Source organism: Aythya marila, assembly GCF_965140915.1.
Source record: "Aythya marila genome assembly, chromosome: 13".
Lineage (NCBI taxonomy): Eukaryota > Metazoa > Chordata > Aves > Anseriformes > Anatidae > Aythya > Aythya marila.
In genome coordinates this window covers 9,214,267-9,237,115 of record NC_139054.1, presented here as the reverse complement: position 1 = coordinate 9,237,115, position 22,849 = coordinate 9,214,267, and the positions used below count along the sequence as shown (strand labels likewise).

Here is a 22,849-nt window from a genome sequence, read left to right as displayed (position 1 = left end):
GGCTTAATTTTTGTCACTTGTCAAATATTCTATCATTTTGCCTGCTGTGAATTGTATTGAAAATTGGCTACTGTTTGGAGTTTGTAAAATATTTTAATGGGCAAACAAAAAGTGTTGGTCAGCTGTTTGTGAGTGTACGTATATATAAAAATACAAATCTAAATGAAGGACTATGCTTCACTGACTTATTTAGGGATCATTCAACTGCTTTTAAAGATGTGTTAAATAGCAAATGGGGGGGAAGTTGTGAATAGAATGGTTAACCATGATGAATTAGTGTTGAAATGTGAAGTTGATTAGTCATTTTACATCAGCTGTAATTATGGAACATTACTGCAAATAAATCATGTACGCTGGGATATACCAAAAGGTAATGTTATTGATTGCATCTGACATTTGGATAATAAGCTTCTATTGAAATCACACAAAAGGTAATTTTAAATCTTATGTCTTTGTCAAAGTTATGATTTTATGGTCAAAACATTACATTAGTTGGTTCTATACTATAGCCATAATGTAGTTTAACTTTACGATGTTAGACAGCTCTGTGTCTAAGAAGCTATGTTTGAAAGTTTTTCTTGTTGTGTATTGATGTGGACAGCCACCAAACTAGATCTTCAGATGTTTTCAGATGTTGATATCTCTCTTTTAATATTGCACTGGTTGGCAAAATATCTTCGAAAATCCAGTCTGTAGTTACTTCCACCTTGCACAAATATAGAAAATATTGGTGCTTCACCTTTAGGATCTGGGACATTTTGCACATACTTTTGACTTAAAGCTGAAGGATAGCTGAAACTTTGCAAACCAGCTGCCATGTCACCATCCAGCTTTGGCTCAGCACTGGAGTTTGTAAAATAGAAACAGATACCTGTATGAGTGTGGATTGATTGTGAGAAGTTCATAGTGTTGGGAAGAGGATAAGGTGTGTTTTTTTTGTTTGTTTGTTTGTTTGTTTGTTTTTTTGTTGTTGTTCTTAAGAAGTGGTTTGCTTACAGCCGCACAGGTGAAACCTCTTAGTGGATTTTTATAAAGAATGGTTTTATATTGCCTTTGCAGCTGTAGATGGATACTTGAAGCAGTTGAACAATGCCTGCCTCGATTTCTATCTCTGTTTTGCTTTGCATATTTCAGAGAAAGGCCAGCAAGCTTGGCAAATCAAGGGAGTTGGCAGGTCTGAGATTTAAGCATCTTGTGAGATATCACCACCTAAGCAACAACTTTGAGGTTGTGTGATAAAGGCAGATCACAACATGTCTATGTTGTGAAAAGACTAATATTTCAGGTATGTATTGGCTGAGTGGCTCATTTTCCCTTGTACTGTTTGGCCAGCTGACCTGCAGAGTTGTTGCTATAATGGTTAGCTTTGTTTCCCTAGCAATTAGAGAAATCTGTTATTTACTAATTAGAAGTGTAATAGTGTTGGATTTTTTTTTTCCTGAGGGATATATTAGCATAGGTTAATTTTGCTCAGTAGCCCTGTGTAGGATTACATAAATCACAGATTATTTAAAATGATTGTGATTTAATGTGACACGATGAGCTTGACAATTAAGCACCTTGAGGGAGCAAGGGAGGCTTTAAATGGTTTGTTTGGCATAAGGAAACCTAACTCTAATCCTTTATTTTTGCTTGTTTGTAATGAGTTTGCTTGGTCTCTCTTCATAAAATCCCAGTCAGTAGGCCAACACTTAAAGTCTTTGAGATCCAGACAAATTGTTTTTGACTTTATGAAATCTCAGCCTGTTGGGGGAAAAAAAGGCTGCTTGAAAACAAGTCCAGGAGTTAACCTCTTTTTTTCCAGTCTGACTTTCTGACAGTCTAGCCAGATGCTAGCATGTATCTAGAGGTACTGGAGAAGGCAGAACCCCTCCCAACCCGAACTTGACAGCATGTATAGTGTAACTCATTCATGAGTTCTCCTTATTGTAAATATTGTGTTTGTTGTTTGTTTTTTTCTTAACTCTTCTAAATGCTGTCTCAATTAGAAGCACGCGACTGACTCATTCCTGCATCTGGGCATTGACGTCATTGTGATGCACTTTTAATTTCTAGCATAAATGTTCCAGCCTTTCCAGTAGGGAATCTAAAATGAATACACGATGCCATTTATTACTGATGAGAAGTAAACAAACTAGAAAAATGACATTCATGGGCTTTCCAACTCATTCTCCATTGCATCGAACATATTGGACATCAGAGCCTGTCAACATAGTCATCCGAAAATGTCTCCTTCAGTGTTTCACTCCTAAGAGCCTGAATTATTCATCAGATATTTTACTATATTAGCATATTCTTATGATCACATTGAATTTCATCCCAGTGCATGAAAAAGCAAATTCACTGTTTCTGTTTGCATAAAACCAGATAAATATATTAATGCTTTATCAGCCACCCTTATAAATCAATCATAGCAAATCAGAGCAGAAAGAAGTACAAAGTCATGTCAGATCACATAAAATCAAATGTTTGTAATAGCTGAGGTGATATTGAAGCACTAGTGAAAGTTTCTAGTTCCTCAATGAGTGGCATGAAATAACCGATGCCAATATTTTAGAAAGATGAAGTGATTTATCTTGCAGGATGGGGCGTCTGCAGTCAGATGCCCTCCATTCTTAGGCCCATACATGCCATGCATGTTACAGCACTGTTGCCTCAGAAATAGGAAACGTGTGGGGCAAGATTAAATCCCTTGCTGCAGAAAGCAATGAAGATCTGGAGTTCTGATTTATTTATTGCTTGGTGAAAGGGTGAGAGGCTTATTTTCCAATCTTTTTTTTTTTTTTTTTCCCCTTTGGTGACAAAATAAGTAAATTCTAAAATATTTTTCTGAGCTTATTTCTGAAATAGCACTGTGACAAGGGACATGACAAAAGCAAATTTATTTTTTGGGGGAAAAATTATATTCTGTTGTGTCAGGAGGCAAAAATACACTCATGACTTTTTAAGACCTGATTGAAACTATCGTAATTATAAGACTATTTTCAAGCTTGCAAATAAATTTTGAAGGTTAACGTTAACACGTGCATAACTGTGGAAGATGCCATGGATTTAATTCTGCATCTGTATTAACGTACAAAGTGGAGGTTGGTATGTTGAAGCAAAGCTCTACAGCAGAATCTATGCAACTCATAGAATTCAAGTGTTAACCTGGGGAGAGAGAAGAAGCTTGTGTTTCCTTGTGCTCAGAATGTTTGCTTTCATGTAGCCATAAAGCATCATGAAGGTTATTTTCTTATCAGCTTGGAATTGAGAACTCATTCGTATGTGGAAACATTGCAGTACTGCTGAGATTGCTAACTACATGGCTAAACAGACAGCAGGTGTTTCTGACTGCTTTTATGTTCAGGAAGAGGAAAAATGCAATGGACATCTGCAGCTGGGCATATGAATCCCACCCACAAACCTGATAGGATGGTTAAAGTTTGGGCTTTCTGTTTCACAGCTACACAGGAATTTCTCTAGCTGCTGGCCAACCAGGAACCATGGGCAAGGGATGTGCATTCCCCCCTTCAGAGGCAGCGGGTGAGCTGTGCTAGAACCATTGGCAGGAGCCCTAGCACAGAGAAGCTAAACTGTCCAGTGTTTGCCCAAGGTGAAATCCTTTATGCAACGCAGAGACTTTTTTTGCACTAACTTTGACTAGAAAGAGTGAATAAGCAGCATGGTAATTATAATCTCTGCCTTTTGAAAACTCTTTATCGCTCTCTTGGACCTCAGCAAAAATAGTATTTTGATATGTATTTTGAAAATACATATATAAGAAGCTTTGAGGTATTTTTGCATCTAAGGTAGTTCAATCTGATCTGGAATATTAAAGGAAAAGCTATTTTAAAATTTGATGCATAGAGATGTATGAGTATTTTTATAACAAGAACATTTATGGAAAAACTAATTCAAATATTCATACTCTTTATATGTGAAATTCAGCATGTATATTTGACTGTTGTTTGGAAGGGTTGTTGTATTGTTCTGATTACTAATGATTGCATAACAGAAGTGCATGCCTGAAAGTTTTAATGCTGTGTGGTTTCACCTAAGGTTTGCAAATACAATTCTCTTAGGAAAAATATTTTGAAGAAAAAAATAATGGGTTAAGCTGTATTTTACACCTTTTTTTCCAATACTCCTACCTGGTTTGAAAGGAAGAAAAAAAAAAAAAGTAGATTTAGTAATAAAATACTAATTGCTGCTTAACCCTCTGTGCCCTTAGATTTCCTCTGGTGCTTAGGTTTGCACAAATTCTTAAAAACAAACAAACAAAAAAAACCATTTGTTTCTTAAGGCATTTTCATGAGGTTTTGAAGAGCTTTATGCAGGCCATGAATACTATGAGTTGTAGAAGAAGTGCAGAATAGTGCAGAATTGCAAAATTGTGTGGTTCTCTGAATAGGCTACAGTAGATCTCAGACCATTTTGAAGAGAATTAAGCCAGTAGGCAGTACTGAAGCCCTATTTCAAGTAAAAGCATCAGAGCTTTGAGCCCTGTATTGTGAGAATTCTGCCAAGAAGTACAATTCATAAAACAAAACAAAGCAACACCCACCTCCCCACATGCTCTGATTGTGAATATCACCTCCATGACGCATGATGTCATGTGAAGCTCACTGAAAATACGCTCTTCTCAATTCAAAGAATGGTTTTTAGGTTTTTATTCCCCACCCCCCCCCCTTTTTTTTTTTTTTTTTTTTTTGCGTGTGTGTTTGGAAATCATTAGCTTTCAGTTCTGTCCTGTTCACAGCTGACTTCTAGTTTCCTTGCAGTCTTTCACAGCTTGAACCACTCTACTACTCTAATCTTTAAAACAGTGGTTTTCTAGAAGTATGGTTTAAAGGCACTCATTCAGATTTGATCTTGTGCATGAAGTTCTTCTAGTTTCTAGAATTACATATAATAAACTCTTTGTGTGTGTGTGTGTGGGGGGGGGGGGGGGGGGGAGGGGGGAGGAATAGCACTAGCAATATCTCTCTTTTAAAATTGTTCCAGTTTGCAAGGTGTAGAAGTGAAGGCAGCAGTGTGTGTCCTGCTTCCAAGGACCAGAGCTCTGCCTCAGGTTGGGACAATATATTTTTCATGTACTGACTTTAAATTGCAATTTTGATATATAACAAGTCAATACAATTTTCTAGGTGGTGTTAAAATAAATATAAATTGCATATAATTTTATGTATAATATATATTATATAGTGTTAAAATGAAATAAATAGTGTACTAAAATATTATTGAGAATACGGTTTGATGCATAACATCTATTTAAAATATTCACATAATGTATTGGATTTGACATTGTACTGAAATAGTTCTTCAGTTTCATTATAACTTCCGTAGGCAGAACTCTGATCTATATAACCAAGTGAGCACTATTTTGGAAGAAAATATTCTAAATATTTTCCCCTTTGTCATAGGGGGAAAAAAGGGAATAGTTCCCTTGTGAATCACAGGATGGTATTTATTTCTCAAGTATTCTGGGATTTGTTTTTCTTTAAGCTTAAAACAGAATGTTGGGAGTTTCTCACCTTAACAAAATGCTTGGTTTCTAAAGACTGAGATTTTTGATCCCATGTACTCTGACAGTTTTTCTTGTAGGTTTATTTTTGTCCAAACTGTTATTTTCAGCTCACTCTGTACATGTGCACTAGACTTCTGCAAATCCATAGTGCAGGTTTAGTGGTTTTGAACAAATAAATAGGCTCTGTATTGTTGTAGAATTTCACAAATCATCCTGACATCTTAAGAGCTGAATTCCATCTCTGAAATGCCAAGTTGTTTGGGTTTTGTTTTTCTTTTGTTTTGATTTTTTCTCCTGTGAAACTCTGGGCTCTTCAGCAACTGAGTGATGCACGTGATCCAGGTAGTCTGTTGTTTACCCGTGTCTGCACCTGCAGTAGCCTATGGACAACTCTTAGCTACCTCCTTTCCCTGAATGTCCAAGGAAAGGTGAGCAGAGGCAGCAGTGAGTGCTGCTGTAGATCTGCTCTGTATAGCATGTCGCTGCAGCTTGGTCAGATACAAGATCAGATATTGAAGCATTTATGTTTCTGGGTTTTGAGGTTTTGAAGATCAACTAAAACATCTTTTCAACTAAAACATCTTTTTTTTTTTTTTTTTTTTTTTTTTTTTTTTTTTTTTGCTTTGCTTTACCTTGGCACTTTGGCACTTCACATGCTGCTAATAACAGAAGGCAGTAAGCTGCTAAGAACTGAAGTATGATACTGGTATATTTCCTTGATAAAGGTTTAAAAAGTTTGAATTCCACTTTGCACCTCTTTTTCCTTTGTTAGCAATACAACTAACCTCTTATATCCACAATTTTTTTGTGTGTGAAATAGTTGGGGAACTTGCCTAAAACTCCAAGCCATGAGAAAGCTTCACTGGACAAATTTAAGTGCAGTACAAGTCATCTGGTGTGTTTATAGTGAAGGTGATAGCTCACAAGTCACAAGAATTCTGGTTCTTACTGAAGGCAAAAATTTCATTAAACGATTTATTTATTTTTCATTTGTTAAAAGACCTGATTGCTGAGCTGTTTGACATATCTAATATGTATTAATTGCATTTACGTGATCTGGTGGTTGTGGGGAGAAATATTCTTAAAAGCATCATTATTTTTGTGAGCAAACTTTCTGATTAGAAATCTTTTACAGAAAGATGCATTCTGCTACTTTATATTTTGGGGGAGGAGGAAGGGAATAATAATTGTGTATCGCACAGGAATAAACTAGAAAGGGAAGACAAGCTCACTAAGAGTATTTAATTTAGTTCAACTGTTTATGACTCTCAGCCATGTAATCCCCAAGCCCATGAAGGTTATATGAATCATTGAAACCCCCTATGTTTCTGACTTAAACTAAGCATGTGTAGGCAATGCTGGAATTTCCTACCTTTTTATTTATTTTAGGCCATTTCTTATGGTTACTGTGGGAAAATTTAGCCCTTCATTTTCTTTTGAAACTTTCCAAGCAGTATGTGATGATTTATCTGTGGTAGTCTATTCGGTAAAATGTATGCGCGGTTTGGCTGACTTCTCCATTGCTGCTATCTTTGTAGTCCTGAGGAAATTTAAAAGCTAGGGAAGAATATTCTTAACCCAGTGGAACTCTAAATACTATTGTTTATTACATTAGTAAGCAAGGGTCTTTGGAAGATTTTCAGGAAACGTATCCTGTAGTTAAAGCTGTTTTAACAAGAGCTGGAAAGGAGGGGTTAGGGAACTGCAAGGCCATTTGATTGTGCTATAAGCTTTAATATCTCCCTGCTCTTATTTCTGATGTTTGAAGTCACACTTTGCTTGCTCAGCTAATAGTACACAAAGTAATCGTTAATCAAAGTAAATAATGTGGATGTAGCAAGAAGCATAAGGCCCATAACATAGAGAGGGAGTTTCATTGATTCTGGGAGATTTTGGACAGCAGGGTATTATCACGGCAATGTAAATGGATAAAGTTTCAGATTCATAATTAGTTTACAGTTCACCATGCATCACCTGAGCTCTGGGAATTGTATGAGAGTCTGCAGTCTCTGGTAAATACTGCCATTTCTAAATGTAACTTTAACTCTCTTTCATCTTCACCACAGGCCAAAATCACACATTCACATGGCTACCATTCCTCAGCCTTGGTGGGCTGCCACATGTTAAGCTGCTGGGCTTCAATGTGAAGGGCTCCCAAGAGAGAGAGTCTATACAGCCACAACTTGGAAAGGGGATGTTTGTCACCTAAGGTATCCACTTTCCAGTTTCACCAGGTGATTGATGGGTTTTATGACACCCTTACAGAGAAGTAATAGGGGAGAATCTGATATTCTAATATGGATGATTTTACGCTTAATATTTTTTATATGATGCATACATTTTATCTGTTGTCTTTGGAAGCCTGCACCAGAACAAGCAATTTGAAGCAGCAAATGTGCTAATTAGCAAGCGATATGTAAATCCACGTGCAGGAATTAAGGCAGGCAGGCTGTGTGCAGAACCAGGGTGTGCACTGCTGTAACAGTCACAGGTGAGAAGGAAGCACTACTAAGCAGGCAAGAGATGTTTGACGTCTGAGCTGAGAGCACTGGCACCTTAACAAAGAAACCCTTTTTTCCCTCAATAGCAATAGTTCTCACTTAACTGAGGAGAGCCAGAGATGTAAGACAGTTGCTTTAGCACTGGAGGAGGATTTTTTGCATGTGTTTCATGTCAATAATGTTTTCTCATTTTTCCTTTGCACCTTTGAAAAAAAAATTGAAATTACTGAATTTTATTGCCTAGTTGATGGAGTCAATGGAAAACTAACTGCAAGGTGCTCATCTCTCAAGGATACAGTGATTCATAACTTGGGATAATGGGACATCTTAACTTTCCAGCTCCTAAACTCAAGAGTAGTGAGGAAGTTGGACTACATGGGCTGGCATGAGAGCTGGTTTTGCAGTGAGGGTAGGACGGTGGTGAATGCTGATGGGAGATGATAGGAAAGCTCTGTTTTGCCACATAGTGTGGGAAGCTCAACCCCAAATGAGTTTGTGGCAAAATCCATTCTCATACAGTAAGTCAATGATGGACATGAAGGCTTCTGATTTCCAGATCAGAGTCATATTTATTGAAGCATCCTTCCTTTCCATAATGGTGCCTGGAGTGCATGGTTCAGTTACATGAAGACTGATCTAGGAATGTGACAAAGGGAAATGGCTTTTCTGAGAATGTAATTCTGCTGGTTTTGCTGGCGCTGTTCTTGTCATGCTGCTTCATACTGTACATCCTGCATCAGGCATTATTCTGTTTGTCAGCTTGATGATATGTGAAAGGCATACAATGAGCAAAGACACGAGAAGAAGTCTTATACAGGGCAAGAGCATAGTGTAGATCTTCTGTGGAAAGTGCCTCCCAGTTTCTGGCTGTGAGTGTTTCAGAACGACAGTGTCTGTATTTTGCTTTATGCTTTCATGAAAGTCCTATTTAAGGAGACATGGTTATGTGAGATTATGAGGTAACACCTAAAAAGGGGGGAGAAAATAATTGACTACTTAGTGCAATAGAAGAAACTGAGAATTTAAAGTAATTAAAATAATTCCATTCTGGTCAGTCTCTTTGACTAATTTTGTGTATTTCTCACAATCAAACAAACAAACAAAAAAACAATTCTTTCAAATTTTCATGCAATTTTTCTTCCATTATTTTCCTCAAGTTGGTGACTTGAGATCTTTTTCCTGTGGACGTGTCAGTCACATACATGTATAATATACATGCAAGGGCAGCTGTTGGCACTGATTCAGGATAACTGCAAAGCCACAGGGAAAAATGAAAACACTTCCATACATGTACAGGGGAAAAGCAAATTAAACATTACTCCAGTTCCTTTTTTTGTTTTACAGTTACAGTAAATCAGATGTTATTTTTGACAGAAACAGGTAATTATATTTTGAATTAATTTGGGTCTCTTAAAGTCACAGGGGAATCTGGGGCAGAAACAAGTAAAGGCTGTATGTTTCCTAATTCACTGCACAGTGCCTTAGCCACAGAACCACCTTAATCTAAACATTTCCTTCTTAGGAAGATGCTGCTTTTTGAAGTGCTGCTCCCATGAGTTAATCCATGGAACTGCCTGGCAGCCACAGAGCACTGTAATGCTACCAGGTATTTACTTACTTCAACAGACTTTGCTGGTGATGATAAGTTTCTGCACAGGCTGAGAAGTGATTGCATGATCTGAGTCAATTGTGCATTGACGTTTTCTGTGCGAATGAGGAAGCTTTAACATTCCTTTGGATGGCATCCCTTCCTTCTGGTGTATCAACTGTACCACCCAGCTTGGTGTTGGCAAACTTGCTGAGAGTGCACTCAATCCCACTGTCTATGTCATGGATAAATATATTAATCAGCACTGGTCGAAGGACTGACCTCTAAGGGTCACTCCATCATAGGACACCAAATTGGTCAGACGTGATTTGCCCTTGGTCAAGCGATGCTGGCTGTCTCAGATACCTCCTTGTCTTGCATGTGCCTTAACATTGCTTCCAGGATGATCTGTTCCATGATCTTCCCAGGCACAGATGTGAGGCTCACTGGTCTTCATTTCTACCCTTTTTAGAAATGGGAGTAATGTTTCCCTTTTTCCAGTCACCAGAGTGTTTGCCTTACTGCCATGACTTTTCAAATATGATGGAGAGAGGCTTCAAAACTACTTCAGCCCAAATTCAAATGAAGTAGTGCAAAGGCTTTTTTTCTTGGGGTCTGTTGCACCCTCACTCTGTGTCTCACTGGTTATTTCATGATCTGTCGGCATTATATTTTTGTTGTGTTGAGTTTTAGGGCATTTTTGTTTGGATCATGCTATATCACCTCTGCAGTTCATCCCTAACTGCCTAGGACTGGGTAAGTTCTGGTGATTAAGGCACAAGGCTGAGAGCTGTGATATGGGTTGTGTTCTTGCCTTTGAGACTGGCACTGTGCATTGATGAGCAAGATGTTTAATTTCTTTCTGTACTGTTGTTTCCTTCTCTGTAACTGTGAAATAAATCTTGCTTGCAGAAGATTTTGAGAATGCAGATATGTTAACGTTCACTGGCTCGGATCCCTTTGTAGGAAAAACTTTGGAGGGGTTATACAGACATATTAGGAGATTGCAGCTGGGCTGGCTCTGTATTGGGTCCAAAAGGTTTTTTGGCACCAGCCCTGATCTGAATGGGGAGGATGGGCCTGTACAGCTGGAACTGGGTTACAAGCCATGGAAGCTGATCTGCTCCCCTGGGTAGTGCCGATGGGTGGATGGAACACTCTGCCCTTTCCTCATATAAATCTGCAGCTGATGCCCTCCTTCTTGAGCCCCCACATGCACTGAAAATTATTGTGATAGTATGGGTGGTCAGCTGAAAAATCATTGCTTTTGTGTCTGGTATTTGCTATTATGTGTTTGATGCTCTAAAATGCAGCAGCACTGACGATTAAAAATAGTTTCAGCCTTCAGCACATATGCAACTGCAAAAAGGACTGTTCTTTCAGCCAGCAGTTGACAAGCGAAGCCTGTGTCTGGGAGCGCAGCACTATTCACATGCAAATGCTCCTTGTCTTACTGAACTGGTACACTCAAAGTTGTTGCTGAAGTAGGTGTAGCAAAAAATTTTGGCAAGCCCTGTGTTACATTGGTAGACATTTGAGAACTTTGTATGTAAAAATAATGGTAGTGTAAAACGGTGTGATAATACACAGAGGAGGAATACCTGGCGACTGATTACTAAATACTGGGCCTGAGAAAATGTCAGTATTAAATCACTAGTAACATAGACTTCCTAGCTGCAGTGTACCTACATGGAGCACATGCCTTTGTTTTGAAGAGTACAAACAAGAAGTTAGCAGGAATGGACTGGTGTCATCTCACCATGTACAGAAATAGGATCTGATGTAGCTGCAAGGAGGTTGCTTTGGTCCCATGGAAGTCAAGGGCAAACCTTGCACTGATTTCAGAGACAGGAGCTCTGAGTATGATCCACCATTTGCCATTTCCTCTGTCTACTTCTCCAATAACTTAAAAGTTTTTTATCCTCAACTGTTGAGTGTATTTGCATGTTGACAGTGTGATGGTAAAAGAAACTATAGTAGGAGGACAAATAGTAGTAGGTAGGAATTGAATGAATTCTGAGATCAAGGGTGACGTTCATATGCCAGCCTGTCAAATTAATAGTAGAGACAAAAGCTAACACAGAACACTATAGAGCAGATTGTGTTAAGTCATCTGAACTGTTCTGGTTTACATATGGTGCCATGCAAAGTAACTTTGGAAATGATTTAATTTTCCACTGTGCACACATAAGGTCCTGAAAATAGCACAAATACTTGAGCAGATTTGCTTAAAAATCTGAACATTTTCCCTTCTGTGAGAGCTCCTTTGGTTGTTGTGTTTTAAAATAAATCACGTTTCTATGCATTTTGACTTCCTTGGGCATTATGGGAAATTATAAACTACTTCATATGCAGGGTGACATTTCAGATGTGGGTGTATGGGGCCCTCACACACATTTTGCAGCTATTTGCTTTATCACTTACTTCATCTGTATGTGACCTGTCTCCATCAGTGGAACTTGACATGTTCTGCAAAGTTCTTGCAGGCTCCAGTTTGCTGAGAGGATCTATTTCTTCAGTAAACTGTAAATATGTGGGCGCTATCACTCAGATTCTCAGCAGTAGCTGCTGATGCTATAAACAGTTTGGGGAGCTTTTGATCCCAAACCATTCAGCAATTCTTGCCTGTCTTATGGCAGCTGTAGCTTGAACCAGCTACCCAAAACAAGAAGGTCTTTTGGAGATCCCAGAGTCTTGAGCATAGGGTCTGTAGAGGCATCCAAGAGGTGGTTAGAGTCAGAGCTGTTTTAGAGGCTCCGGGCTAGCTGAGGATTTCCTAGACAGGCAAACGGTGATCTCAACCATTTTGGTGGTGGCTTTCTAGCGTTGTAAGATACATCTAGTGGGGCATCTGATTCATCTTGCTAGGCAAGGCAGAGGAGGCTGGCAAAAGAGCAAAGTGGCCAAAGAGACGAACTTGCCCTTGAAGATATCAGGTGCCAGAGTTATGCAGCTGAAGATGGCCCTGGCTTGCTTGTGAAGTGCCACCAGACACCTCCCATGTGTGGCTCTGGCAGTAATACAGTAAAATACCGTTGAAAGTAACAAGTGAAAGCAGAGTGAGTCCAGTGCAGACAGTTTTAAAGAGTCCATGGGTCCTGTTTTCTTGTTTGCAATGATTATTTGTTCAGTAATGCGTTCGTAAAACAACCCAAAAATAAAAACAAGCCGCAGTGCTTTTTTTCCCCATCCCTCCGCCCCCCAGGAATGCTTTAAAGTGGGGAATTGCCTGAGTAATTTTCTTCTGAGTGGAAGTAATTACCCAGGTTTGTACTTTGTGGCTTCCCTTTTATTAAGGCTTAGGAGCAATACTCTATTTTGAATCCTATTATTCTTTTCATCTGAAACATTAAGTACAGTGTTAGTGAGCCAGCAAAGGGGCATAGGGTTGTTAGCACAATGCAGTTTGCTATCTTTCGGGAGAAAAAAATGATTGACATTTATCAATGGTTAATAAATTCCGTGTCTAAAGTCAATCTGCAACAGCAGCAAAGATTATTTTATAATGTTATTTCCTGGGTGAATGACATTATAGAATTTCCTTGATTATTCATCTTTCTGGTTTTGAAAATATCCAATTTATTTTGGAAGCTGGGTGGTAATGAGCTTGCAGGCAGCTTATCACGTAATTTCCAACTGGCAACAAAGCTGGTCTGTGATCGTATTTTTGCTTCTGATAGTGTTTCTGTTTGTTTTATGCTTTACCAAGCATTAATGTTTAAAACAAAAAAGCAAACAAACAAAAAAATACTTTACAGTAATTGTGAGTCTTGTCTGTGTTCCACTGAAGGGAAGATGAGTTCAGGGGTATATTTCTGACCTAAACGCCCTTGAAAAGAACTATGAGTCTCTGTGAAACCCTCATGATGGGAGATAGCAGCGGAGAAGTGGCTGCACAGATGCCACGCTTTGACTATATGATGATAAATACCCACATGTATCAAAGGGACCACCTTTCTCCTGTACCATATTTCTTTTCACACATTAAATGGACTTAGAAAGCAAGCACTATCACCTCTGCTCCTCTGTGCTGAGTTTCCAGGGCCTGAAGAAATATTTGGTCCATGAAAACTTGTCTCCAGGGGTACAGGGATGTTCCTTCCTGGGCCACAGACTGATAAATCCAATACAGCAAGGAAATTGCCATGGTGGTACTGAGCTTGCAAAACAGGACAAAGGTTCCCTCAGCACTTGCAGGTTTCCTACCTGGTACCTGGGGGTTTGCAGCTCCTGAGCCTTTGTTGAAAGGAGCTTACAGTCTGATCATGGCACTTTCCCTGAGAGCAATCCACTCGCTATGGCAGTCAGACATAAGTACAATCAGCATCTAGAAATGAGCATTTTTACATGCATCTCTAGTAGCATCCCCGAATGGGCTGTGCTAAATTAAATGTATTGTTTTGTTGATTTAGCTTTTAATCTTAAAAGCAGGGTTTTCAAATAGTCACGCATCAGAAAATGTATTTTGGAAAGCTTTACACTCAACTGAATAAACATCTAAAACATCATCCAATATTCTCCCAACAAGGATGTTTAAAATTCAGGTTGTGTTAGTGACTAACAAAGCAATGAATACCCTGAAACAGGACTGAGACTAGATTCTGGTGAGTTAGGGGGATTAATTCCAGTACTCACAGTTGATATAATTCTTTCCTTGTGGAGTTCAAACTTTGCTGCTCCAAAAGAATTAGCAAGCAGACCACAAACTCAGCATGTGTCACACAAGATAAAAACAGACATTAATTGTAAATCGTTCTGGGTACAAAAAATATTAATTTCACAACTTAAGGGAGCTATCATATACTGTACTAATAGCTTCTCTGCATTTGTTTCTGAGCTCATGGAGGATGTATAAGGATGACTACCCAGCTATGGTGTTTTCAAGTTGGGTTCTTTTGTTAACTCTGCTCCCTTCAAAAAAATTCTTTACTATGAACAATAAATAGACATTTTGTGTTGGACTTCATACACCCACCTTTGCTGGTGATGAGAGGTAGAGCTACAGTGCTTTATCTTTCTGCATTCTGGAGTGAGTACTCTCTTTGCTGCAGCTCCTGCCTGAAGCATGAACATATTGCACCATGAATGTACTTAATTGCTTTTTCATCCTTAGGTTACAGGTGAAAAAAGGTTGATTAATTCACTATGGATTTTTACAGAGATTATTTACATGAAATTACTCACAGGAAGACAGTTATTTTTCCTCTCCCTTACCTCTGGGGCTGTCTGATTTGTCTGGTGAAGACAGGAAACCAGGGGCTGTGTTGCAGTTTGTAGAGGATAAGGATCTCCTCCGGGATACATCTTTATATGTCTGTCTGATGCCTAATTGTTTTATGCTGCTCTGTGGCCAGCAATGTATCTGAAGATTTCCTTGATTTACCTTTCTGCTTAGCTACAGAACATTAGGATATACATACATATGCATATGTAGGCCATTATAGGTTATAGGCTGCTGGTTGCTCTAGAGAGGATGGCGCTTGAGAGCAAATACCCATGTGGGTATATGTGCAGCTGCATAGGTGCACAGCCTACAGAAAGCAGCTGGAGCTGGCCCGGGAATTGTGCCAAGACTACAGCACCTTTTTAGCAGGTTAATGAGAATGTATGTAGTATTTTCTCCTCTGTTTCCTGGTGAGGCAAATAATTTTGAAATAAAAGCAGAGACCTTTCAGTTATAGAGTAAAGAAGAGATTAAACAGGGAAAATGAGCTTTTATAGAAATCTGTATTTCTGTGTAATAAAATATCTAATCTTATGAAGTGAATTCAATCTCATGAAGTGAATTCAGCCTCATTTTTAATCCCACTAGGACAGAGGATGATAATGTAAATGAAAACCTGTTCTAGCCATTTCTTCAGGCATTGTACTTCATTAGGCTTTATTTCTTCTCAATTCTACTCTCTGACACCTGTGCAAATTTCAGGTTCTTCCTTTTGGAAATGCTTTGATGTGTTCATCTCTGTGACAAACTATTTAAAGTCTTGATCTTAATTTAATATTTGTAAATATCCAGAGATAATTTTGTTAATGAAGTCTTTAAAATTCTTAGTGAAGTTCTAGTTTTCTTCATGAAGGAAGTTTTACCCCTGCTGTTATTTTTATTTTTTAATGATATTCCTATTTATTGTCCAGGAATGTTTTATTCCTACAAAGCAGCAAGGAGCTTTTAGGGCTAGGGATTTAATTAAATGAGGATTTTGTATTTCTATGGAAGATGGGGGACTTGTTAAGAGAATAGGAGAGAAACATAAATGAAAAGTTCTTTCCAATGAATGAAGCATTTGATAACAGAGAAGCATGAGAGCAAGCTCCTGCCCAACATCAGATTGAGTTCTCTTGTAAATCGTACACTTATTACGCTTTTCTAGACTGAAGATAGGCTTTTCAGTATCTCAGGTTTGGTGTAAGGTAATCAAAATTAACCGAGTGTTACATCGTAAAATATTTGATAATTTTGGAGCTACAGCAATCTGAATTCCTGAGTCTGGAATGTGGAAGTGATAGGAATAATTCATTGCAACACTGGAGCCTAATTTGGCATTTCAGGTACATAACATGAGATGCAGTAGCTATAAAAGTCTATTTGAGGCAAAAGGAAGAGATGTATGTAAGAGGAAATGGTTGATATTAAAAGGAAGAAAATATTTCCAGAAGTTCTGCAAAGCTAGGAAGCCACATCCGCCTTGTAGCTAAGAATATTTAGGGTTATTCTGGGAGCCCTGCTGTGGTGCTCAGGGCCCCACTGCAGCCTAGAGGAGACTGAACCCAGAAAAGCACAGATGAGAGAGGAGACATCCACACTGTCCTCTTTGCCTTCACTGATGTATATTAAAATCTCCAAAGCAGTCTGAAACAGGTTTTCTTTTTGAGTCGCACAAAATATTTCTTTGCTATAGTAAAGTTTGCATATATAAAAAATTAAAAAGATTTTTAAGAAATCCAGTAACAGCTGTCCTGGTAATGTGAATGTAATAAAAGTATTGACAGTTTAAAGGTGTTTGTTTTTAACATTGGTCACAGCAGACTAGTCAAAATGTGGCCTCTTTTTGAAAAGCTAAAACAAGCATTTTTTTTCAAAGGGGAACTTTAGGAAAATAAAATACTTCTGGAATGTAGAACTTGCTATTGTTTTTAATCAGCTAACAATTGGCAGTATTTTTTTTTTCCTAAGGGTCTTTTCCCTAAGTGCTTCTCTTACAAATCAAATAATGTAAATAAACTATTTACATTATCTAAAATTATGTAAAGTAATTCCATTAGTCTAATGTGTTGATTATTCTTCATTTTGAAAAGAAAAATATTTTGCCTCTGGTTGAAATTAACACTCAGCATGCACATCCCAGCTTCTAAAAGGGAGACCTTTAAATCTTAATGCAGGCTCATTCTTTAAATAGGAACTGACTGATCTTCAAAGTGAAAAAGCTGCATCAGGAGGTGTAACAGGGTTCATTAAAGTCCAATTAGAAAATTCATTTTAACACTAGGCATCCTGTTCCTTTTATCTCCCAAACAAAACAATAAGAATTCCATCACATACAAGTAAATACATATTTTAAATGCATTATGTAAATAAATAATGTTTAATTCATCTGCTTGTATAATGATTGATGCCCATTAGGGACTCTGACCAGTCATTAGGTAGGACCAGCTTCACCATAATGCACTGTACCATTGGATATGATTCTTAATTATCCATAGTGGGGAATTTAAGCAAGTTATTTGAAGTAGAGCTTATTTTGAGAACGGTTATAAAGGATTTATTTTTTTAAGGGTTCATATTTTTTCTGTGTAGTGCAGTGTTGGCATACATGCAAAACCATGACTAAGCACCTTTATGTCGAGGATGTTTAGTGGTTCTTTTAACTACTTTTGAATGTCTTATTCATTTTAAATTCCAATTATTTTCAGCTGTTGGTTCTCAGCCATGGGAAATAACCCCCTCCTCTCTGTTCCTGATACTACAAAAATTCAAATTTCCACTGGACTATTTGATTACAGAATATGAGTTTTGTGAGACTCATAGTGATGTGGACATTTACAACATTAGTAGCTTCTTACCTAAAATGCAAGCACTGCTCTTGTCTTTTTTTGTACCAATAAATCTGCCAAACATGCAGAGTTTGTTATGCTATGCTAGACTTTGTATAGAGTTGGTCCTTTCTCCCAAAGGCTGTCTTTTCCCTGGTTCCCTTTTGTCTTCAGTGCAGCTTTATCTGTATGACATTGTGTAGCATTTCATGAAATTGTGCAAAATCCTTGTTTAGACATTGCATTTTGAACTGAATGTAGGTGTGGGGACTTGTGTAGTGGCTCTTTGGAGGGCTGGATTCTGACTGTTCAAAACCTGCATTTGGGAAGCCCCATGCTGCACAGCAGATGCTCTGTGCCTGCAAAATTATCTGTTAGAAAATGATTAGAAAGTGTAAATGATTTCTGTATTTTTTTAACTATTATTTTTATTATATTTATCACAATTAAATGCAATTGATATAAAAGGGTTTCTGGACTCTTAGAATACAGACAGCAGAATTTTATATTGAGGAAATCATATGGAAGGTAATGTCACATTTTGGTGGGATACATGCCCATAGTGCTCTTGCTGTAAGTCTTGGCAGTACTGGCTTCAGGAGAGTTTTTAACTCCCAAACTGGTGATGTTCAAATCTTTGTTGGAAGCTTCAGCTGCTCAGTTCTTAACCCTGTGACATGGGGGCATTAGGAACTGTAGAATTTCTGCTGCTCCACAAGAAGTGGTATATTTCCAGGAGTTTTAAATATTATTCACTGACAGTGACCTAGCAGAGGAAAGTCCAGCTTTAAGGCTTCATAATTTTAAATGTAAATCCCTTTGGAAACTCACATTAGAGGGGAAAGCACTTATAAGAGATTTATTTCACAGATGCAATTATGAAAATTATGTTCTAATTTGGAAAAAAAAAAAAAAGTTTGAATACATGCAAAAATCCACAGAAATTCCTTAACATCTAAAAAAACAAAAAAAAATAAATAAAACCTAGGCCAGTGGCTCAAATATTATTTGTTGTTACTGCTTACTGTTTTCACAGAATTTTCTTTGAGACTGTCTTGAAAGGCTGTAGTAACTAAATTAAATAAACTACACTTTTCTCTCTTAAGTAGGGTAGGATCATTGCTATTTTACAGATAAAGAATTGAGGCTCAGCAAGTTATTTTTTGAAGTCCCTCTGGAAGTTTTGTTATACAGTAGAACTGTGATAGGAGACATGTCTTTTTTATACTTGATCTTAAAGCTAACGGTGCAAAATGTAGCCTTGTAGTTTTTCTAGAAAGAACAGAGTCTATCTTTGAACATTAAATAAGCATTTTGTGAAGGCAGTGGCTTTAAGTGGGGCCCTAGTGTGTGCTTCTTCACACATTTGTAAGCACTCTGCCAATTATTTTGGTGAGCCCTACCTGAGGGGACAGAAATAAACTCACCTATTTTAGTAGAAATGGCTCAGTAACTTAGAGGTACTTTAGACAGTGACAGAATTAGAATTTTGACTATGTACTCTTGGCATAAGTATGCTTGCTCACTCCTAAGCAGTTGGTGTTTCTTCTCTGCATTACTTCACCCTTGAACTTGGCCAGAATGTTTCCTGCTGATAGAAAAGCCACTTCCTTCACGTTGCATATATTAGACTCCACATTATATGATGTCTGCAGCTTGGACAGTGTGTATTCTTCTGTGATACTGAAGAATGAGCAAACCAACATGAAATTTGTTCATCCCAATAATACTATTCATAGATTCAGCTCTCTTTTTGCAGCCTGTGCTGCTGTCACCCAGGATTAAAAGCTGCAGACATGCCAGGGCTGCATTGAGGGTTTTCAGTGACTTGGATGAGGACTGCACTGACGCATCAGAATGCTGTGGGCAATGACTTCTGGGAAGATCATGAAAAAATAAAGTACAGCTAATGGACCTGAGTTCCTCTGTTTCCTTTTGGCAGTCATTCATGCTAATGCAAAGTAAGTATAAAGCCTGGCACCAAGAAAAGTTGATACTGATTTATGCTTGCTTTAAGAGATCCTCAAGTCAAGAGGGCTTCCCTGAATTAATTCCTTTTTGAACCAAAGCCTGAAGCTGAAGCCAGACCTTGCAGGACTACAGCTGCCTGCACCACCGCTGTGGCAGAAGGGTGCTGAGCACACAAAGCATCCTTGCCCCAGGGCTTGGATTCATCTAGGCATGTCAGTGAATCCCCAGGCAGCTCTGTGGGATGGCTTGCACATTCAGACTAGGGGAGTGCTTTGCTTAATGTGGCCATGAGAATCTCTCTCCTGTGCTTCTCTGGGTCTGCTTGTATGCTGCGCTTCACTGTTGGCTAGAAGGGATGGCATCCTGGTGCATGGGGATGAGCCTTGCTGAACATGTAAATCCTCCTGAGACCCATCATGTTCATGATGCTGAGAAAAACCGGCATGAAAAAATCAGTGGGGCAAGTACCATGAATTTTCCCACTTTGACAAACAGGTCAGCAGGATCCAGTGAAAAACGGAGGCTGAAGGAAGGTGTGTTTGAGCTTGTTGAGCTGAGATGTGCCCAATATCCTGCTTAGCCCAGACACACTCTTCTATTTTGGATATGACCCCTTTGCTCTTGTGAATCAGTGTGGGGGTGCTGGGCTACATTTCCTGCCCCATCTGCTTTGCCACCATTAAGGATTAAGCTTTCAGATCCACCCTGTACTCATTCTTCTTGGTAATATCCTTCACATCAGTTCTGTAACCAGGGGGTGTGAAGGGTGGCGGTAGTCCTATTTTTTGTTTGTTGTTTTGTCTTTTAAACTTAAATCTAGTATTTCTATTTGAAGTCAAAATATTTGAAATAAACCGCTTCAGAATTATAATGACATCTCATTGTATCTATATTAAGATTTAAACCCATTATAATATCTTAAATTTACATTAAAACTAATATTAGATGTTTCCTGTTAACATATAAAGAAAACTACAGCCTGGGAAAGTCTCTTGCTAAAAGCATAAAACTGTGCTTAACTGCAAGCAGTTATAGTTCAGAAGGACAGTTACCATTAATTGTTTCTTAGGAGAAGGTGTAGGTTAGTTGAGGTCTCTCTTAGCTCTTTGGTCTTATAATTAGCAACAATTGGCTCAAGTAACTAATTACAGAGATAATTTGCTTCACATGATGACTCTCATTTAAATGCAAGTCATGTTTGAATGATTTCTCTTGTAGCCGGTGCACCTATTAAAATATTTTTCTGTATCGTCCGCTTCTATCCAAAACCAGTTTGGATCAAATTGCAGACAATTTTTTTTCCCTAAAAATTAGGAAAAGGTATAGCTGCTAAACATGGTGTGCTATTAGCATAAAAATAAAATCCAAGTTATTGTAATGGTGTAATTGGTTGTAGCTGTTACCAAACAATTACAATCAATATTTTTCTTTGGGGAAAAACAGAAAAGTTTATACAAGATTAACTTCAGTTACTTGAATGAAAATGTTTTGGCTATAACCAGGTCAAACTTCTAAATACCTCATACTTCCACTTTACATATTATTCTCTCTAACTTTTTCTCCGCTTGAAATACCCAAATTGGGTTTAGCATGGAAAATCAGCCTCGGGAGTGCACTGATGCAACCAGCTTTGTCACCAGTGGATTTGACTCTCTCCTTTCAAAGGACTTGTTCCTCTGTTACAGAAAAGGACCTCGTCTAAAGACACTTGAGCCACTTCTCCGTAGGCCACGCTTGTGCATCAGGAGTGGAGAAGGAACTCCAAAGCTGGTATCTGAGCATCCCACTTGTACTTAGTGGAGGAGGGACGTCCTCAAAGTCGAGCTACTCTGTTTTTGTAAAGCAAGTTTGTTTAGAGTGCCTAATTAACTGCATGTGTGTAATATAGAAAAAGAAAAAAAAGAAAAAAAAAAAAAAACAAAAACAAAAACAAACAAACATGGAGGAGACAGGATTTTTCCTGAATAATGAAGGTGTCACAGCAAATGAAATAGAGAACGCCTTTCTCTCTACACGATCAAATGGGTTATGACAAAGCACATACTGCTTGCTGTTATCTGGCCTCCTCAGTCATGTCTGACTGCACCCATAACCACGTCATAAGTGGCATTGGATTCTGGTCTCTGAAAGCCCCCCTGCAGACAAACCAACAAGTGGAGGATTTTTCTTGTCAAATGTTAGCTGGTACTCAACAGCATTGCTGCCAGCCCCTAAGTAAGCTAATAACCAGGGGCTGAGTTTGGGAAGGTCCCTGCACTGCCAATTCCTATGAGAGTGTTACGAACCAGCCAGTGAACAGCACTCGTCCTGTGTGGGCTTCTGGGTCCAGAGGAAAGTCTGTTGGGAGCTGGAATTGTTAAGTTTCTGTCTGTGTTGCAGAGTAACGAGATGGTTCAAGAAAGGAATGCTGTCTCTTTTTACTTAAGAAATCCATTCCCTTTTTTTCTGCAAAGCATATAGTAATAGTAACAGAAAGCCTCATTAACCTTCCTGTCATTTGAGGAGGAAGCAGTTGACTGCACTAAAGTTATTACAAGTGATATATTGGATTACAAATGGGAATGCTAATTGAAGACAATGTCAGAGGAGGAGTGTCCTAGGGACAGAGTTAATAGTGGTGCTTGCAACTGTCTCATTCTCTGTACAAAGGACAGTAGTAAAAAGGGAAATGACAGAGGGTAAAGCTGAAAGATGTGCAGAACTGCTGTGGGTTTACTGTGTTTACTGCACCCTATATCAGATTCAGTTTCTGTGCCACCCAGTTTAATTTCAGAGCAGTGCTAACTTCCATGGGATGGAAATTTAAGTGTGCTGGAGAACATTAGCGCCTGTTTTTTTTCTGGCTGTGAAAAAAAATCTTACTTGTTTACTCTTTTCTCTGCCCCCCCTTTTTTTTTTTTTTTTTTTTTTTTTTTTTTTTTTTTTTTTCCTATTTTATATCCTAAGAGTGTTCTATAAAATCTACATATCCCAAATTGCCCATGCTGACTTTTTAATGAGGAAACAGCTATGTGTTCATACTTTGGGATTTCAGATTTTGCCAATTGAAACAGCATAACAGATAGAAGTTAGATGGATGGCAGGTTGAAAATGTCCTCTTGCTCCGTGCTGCTCTGAGTTGTTTGGTGTTCATGGAACAAAATGCTGCTCTGTGTTAAAATTGTGCTCTTTCTCATGATAGCCATGTTAGATCAAAACGAGAGTTAATCTTTTGACCTCTTCTGAACATGTGTGTGGGATTAGATCTGT

At 38.3% G+C, this 22,849-nt stretch overlaps 1 protein-coding gene across 2 annotated transcripts in view; it reads left to right on the top strand.

Annotated features, from left to right (window-relative positions):
- HTR2C (5-hydroxytryptamine receptor 2C) overlaps positions 1 to 22,849 on the top strand; it is a 165,537-nt gene that overhangs the window by 60,806 nt on the left and 81,882 nt on the right. The window contains exon 1 of one of the 2 annotated variants that reach the window (XM_082771128.1): positions 19,456 to 19,590. The exons of the other annotated variant lie outside the window; for it this stretch is intronic. The gene's annotated coding sequence lies outside the window, so the exon portion shown is untranslated. Of the gene's footprint in view, positions 1 to 19,455; positions 19,591 to 22,849 lie in introns of those variants that run through there. 2 annotated transcript variants of the gene reach the window in all.